Raw genomic sequence first — 4,990 nt, 5'->3', positions numbered from 1 at the left:
TAGGCAAGAAACTTGCAGGTGGGCAGAGTCTTCCCTTCTGAGTAGTTGTTTAAATAGAGGAAGAAATTAGGGATGGGGTAAGAACAGAGAGATGAACTAGGAAAGCGGTGAGAACAATCTGTGACTACGCTCTCCCTAAATTCTCGTAGTCCCAGCTGAAAATTGGATGAAGGTCTGTTTTTTCTGTGATTAGGACACTGTTTGAACAAGCCTTTCTAGGAAGCGCCATGAGGTTGTGACACAGGAGCTGGACATGTGAACAAAATCTTTTCTATTGATTTGGGGTCCTGAAAACCTTGTCATACTACCAGACTGTAGATTCAGAGTACAGCCTGTAGGAGTGTAAGCTCCTGGATTTTGGGCCTATTCTTCCTTGCTAAACAAATTATTGGCAGCTTGCTTATCCAGATGCCAAAGGACACAGGCTGGCTACATTCACACAGGTACAGCTGGATTTTCTGTTGTGTGTGGCTCTTAACACATAGTTATTACTTTTTGCATGCCGTTTTGTTTTGTTTTGTTTTTGTTTTCAGTTCCAGATGCTGGAAGTAGTGCAAAAGCTGTGTTGTAGCCCATCAAAACAGTGTTGTCATAGTACGAACATAAAGATGCTGCACACTATGGGATGTACTATGAACACATACTGGGAATTCCTGAGGGTGCAAAGTCTTCTGGAGCAGAGTCAGGTAAGGAAACCAGCCTGGTGCATGCTAACAAGCTCTGGAACTTGTGTTTCCCAGAACTGAGTCTGGGTGTTGCCCCGAAGGATGCTAGTTGGCACAGAACACAATTGTGCATGGGAGACAGCTAACGGATGCGTGGTATTGACCACAAACACCAGTGCCTGAGCCCCTGGACTTCCCCTGTTCCGTGTAGCAGTATAGCCACAACCTGTGCCGCTACAGGGGAATTTCCTGAAGCCGGAGTTACGCTGTGCATCAGGGTGCACTCTGGGTGTATGAGCTAAAGACAAATGCTGGCTATCTAAATGGCATAGTGCAGTGACACACAAAGATACTTGCCCTGAGCTCGGTAAGAGTTTCCAAGCTAGTATATCGTTCCACTTGTGTTGCTTTCCTTTCCTTTCCCAAGGCTGGCTGACATGGCTGTACTAAGCTGGCCAGTACGTTCTGCTTGGGAAGGATGCATTGTATTGTAAAGAAAAATCCACTCGTTAGTCAGCACTGTGCTAAATTCTTTCTCTCTTGTACTTTCTGAAAATGTCTCTTGTGTACTTTGCTGCAACCTTTCTCTAGGGACTCACCTTACTCTCATCTCTCTCCAGCCATATTTCTCCCTACACTGTTCTGCTTTCCAGTACATGCTTCCAGTCACCGTTTTCTCAGATTTGCCAGCCCTGATCTCTGCTCATAGCCAGCCCACCCACTTACAAATGCAGCTGCCTTTTGGAGTATCTGCGGTCCTCACTGAGTGGCTTCCTTGCAGACAATCCTCTGGGGAACACCAGTAAGCCTCTCAAAATGTTGGGAGGAATATCGAATTCTCGTGCTCTCCGTTATGAAATAGCCCCCTACTAGAAGCAGAAATAAACATTACTCTTACAGGCAATGTATTCATTATTTGTGCCTTCCAGGGGTTCCTTCTACTGATACTTGCCTCTGGGACACATAAATCATTAGTTTAACTTGATATGTGTGTTTTCTAGTCATCTGTTTTCAGGGCAGTGAATATGTTGGCATCCATCCAGTCAACCTCCCCATAAGTAGCAGTTACTTTGTTACAGCTCTCTTGAATGTAGTGTCTGTACATTTGTTCACATATTAGATTATGGTAATGTTAAAAAGAATACTTTAACCTTGTTTCAGTCAGGACTTAGAAGAACAGTCTGATTTATCTGCTTCACGGGTGGTACTTCAAGCAGTTAATTAACCAAAGCATAAATATTATTACCTTGACTGTCTCTTTGTGTCTGCCAATAATGTTTAATGTTTCAAATTTAAATTGGCCAGAGAAATGGAAGAATGTGCTCAGTGGCTTATTGTCCTCTAATAGGAAATTCCACTGGTTCACAAATTCGTACTGGTCCTGATCCTCTGTCTTCTTGCACTACTTTTAAAGCCAGAAATTAATGTGCTGCGTGTTACAGAACCAGCAATGGGCACCAGCAGTACCAAAAGCTTCCACAGCGGTATCACAGGTCAGTGCAGGCAGTCTGCATTTCCTGGGGCGGTGGAACATTGCCAGGTTTATACCTTAATAGAAAATCCTTTTCTAGTCCTAAACGTGACAATCCTGGCCATCTGATCAAAACTATAGCTGATATGTAAAAAAAAAAAAAAAGGTAAAGATGTAGTACCAACCTGGACAACTGTTCTACTCTGACTAGTTGGAAACAGCCAGAAATAGGACATCTGAGATTTAGCAGAAGGAAACAGAATTGTGGTGAGCTGCTAGGTGTTTGGAGCACGCAGAGGGCATGCTTCCTCCCAGACTCCTAGAGGCAAGCAGCAGCAGCCTGTAAGCATGGGATGGAATTCACTGTCACAACGAACATCGTAACAGTAAATCAGGACAATGTTTATCAAAATTGTGTGATTTTTTCCTCATAGGTTTCCTTGTGTCAGCTCTGTAGATAGGCAGTGCCTTTTCCTTATAGTGAAGGGCAAGTGTGAGAGAGTCTTTCTCACACAGTCATAACGTGAAGTTGAGAACTAATGATGTAATGGGAATTGAACTGAACTGGAACTCTGATCTGTAAGTTTCCTTTAAAATTCATCTTGTGAAAGAGTAGTCCCCATGAGTTTTATCCAGATTTAACCCTTCAGAAAAAAGCTTGGGGATGCAGATTTCTGCCTGCGTGACTTGATGCAATAAATCCAAGTGGCTAGGTGTCTACCTTTGATTGTTTAGCCTCGGGGTGGGACTGCACATTTGCCTGCCTTTAAAAATTCCCCTTGATCTTGTACAGCTGATGAGCCCTTACTCTTCTGACAAGGTTGCTTCACATCTTTACAAAAGGCAACCTTGCCAGCATAGCTCTCAGAAGTTTCAGTGGTCAGTAACCGTGTTTTAATGTGGATAATCAAAAGGTCAAACTCCATTTCTTATAATCTCTAAAACTGGACTACTTAGAAATGAGTAAGAGATATTCCATTCCACCAGAACAAAGAAAACAGCTGAAGTAGACACTTGCTAGACTGCAACCCAAGAGCACAGTGTTAAATTGCTGGTTCAGACAGGGACTTCTTGTGTGACCCTGGCTAAGCAGCTTCAGGATGGGAATGTCCTTTGTGATTTTTCACCAAGTAGGATAATGCTTCTCTCCTTGATCAATGAAAGTGCTTTGGGAAGAGAAATATGGTGGTTTAGGGGCAGGTGGACTACCTTTTGCTCCTGGAATCCGGCAGTGAAACAACTATTATTTGTTCAAAATAACCATAAAAAGCAGTGAAGTTCACTGTGGAAAGGAAAAGATTTGCTGTAACAATCGTAAGCCTCCTAAGTGACAGGCAGTATGCCAGTCTGGTCAGAAAGACATAGCGATGATTGTATCTAGACAGTACAGTAAGCACCATTTGGTCCACTTCTGAAGAACCTTCCAAAAAACTTCGTTAGATTTGATATGTTGAGCATGGGCCCAAACCCAAGGCATCTGTACAACTGCTGACTTCTTTATTTGGCATCCTTCTGGTGTCTGACTGCAGAGGCCAGGCTCCCAGAAGTAAACTAGGTGCCTTGGCTCATGCTCATCTCATCCATGAGATTGCTGTCTCCTAGTCTTAGCTCACTTGCAGTCTCTCAGTGTGTTCAAAAGGATGGGAGAATAAAAGGGAGACACAGCGGGGGGAGGAAATCAGTTTCAATTTAGAAACCATCTGGGCACCAAAATGCTATCAGAAAAAGATCTCAAGTAAGATCCAGGAAAAGGGATTCTTCACACTCAAGTAAACAGTTCAATATCCATTTGGAACATGTCATTTTAACTGAAGAGACTTTTGGCTTGCTCTACACTTAAAGCTTGCCAAGGCCATGGGTGAAAGGGCAGCTTGGGAAAAAGATTGTTTGAGTTTGCTTGCTAACAGCACTTCAGAAATAATGGGTTGTGAATGATGCATAAGGTTGGACAAGGCCTGTGAACCATCCGTCATCTGGTACGTGGAGTCTTTCTGTGTGCAAGGTCAGATTAACATGGAGCCAAGATGAAATTGTAAAAGTGCTGAATATGCCTTAGTGTCCCTAAAAAACTTCTCTGGGTTAACTAAGTGCTCTTTTGAAGGCACCTAAAAGTCTGACTGGGATTTGAGTCATAACAAAAGAACTGGCCTGTGGTAGAAGCACTTATAAACCATCATGTATCTTCAGGTACTGCAGAATAAATTTTCGTAGAGTTTGTGGACAAAAGTCAGCTTTGAAAGGGCAGAAAACCACCCCACCTGCAAATCTTTAAAGTTTAAGTATAGTACTTCACTACAGGGTTTTTTTCAATCTTCTTTTGTAGGCTTTCAAGTATAAAGCCATCATGTTAAATGAATCTAGAACAGCACTTGACATTTTAAAAGGCTGATTGACCTAAGTTGCTGGGGCTTTTTCAGACTGCAAGTTCAAAAAATTAATTAGCATTTGCACTCTTCATTCTGATTTTCAACAGGAAAAGCATGTGATGTATTTAATGTTTTCAACAGACAGCAAGGAGACATCAAGGCAGAAAGACAGGGCACCACTTCCCATTAATTTCTGGAAAACAGAGGAATAACGAGACATGTCTTTTCCAGCAGCAAAGCTCATTGAAGACATTTCAAATTGCATACTGCAGTTTACATGCCTTTGGTAGCACTGAGACAACTGTCCACACATAGTTTTGAACAAGATTGCTGCAGTGATCTCATCCAAAAATAAGTTTTGTTTAAGGAGTTTGAGCCAGGTCAGTGTGTGCCTTCGGAAGGCGTCATGCAGACCCAAAGGGAATGGGACAGGTGGTGGCAGCAGCCAGCAGTCTGGGTGGACATGAGACCTTCCTAAACTGTCCAGA

The 4,990-nt window shown here is 42.8% G+C and overlaps 1 long non-coding RNA gene across 1 annotated transcript; it reads left to right on the top strand.

Moving 5' to 3' along the window:
• Positions 1–315: 315 nt before the first annotated feature.
• LOC121093983 lies at positions 316–4,686 on the top strand. Its single transcript, XR_005829699.1, has 3 exons — positions 316–443; positions 540–686; positions 4,610–4,686. It is a non-coding gene; the product is annotated as an uncharacterized LOC121093983 (long non-coding RNA).
• Positions 4,687–4,990: the final 304 nt, after the last annotated feature.

Source organism: Falco naumanni, chromosome 9 (assembly GCF_017639655.2).
Source record: "Falco naumanni isolate bFalNau1 chromosome 9, bFalNau1.pat, whole genome shotgun sequence".
Classification (NCBI taxonomy): domain Eukaryota; kingdom Metazoa; phylum Chordata; class Aves; order Falconiformes; family Falconidae; genus Falco; species Falco naumanni.
The sequence above is the reverse complement of the archived record's forward strand: the minus strand, read 5'-3'. Positions and strand labels throughout refer to the sequence as shown.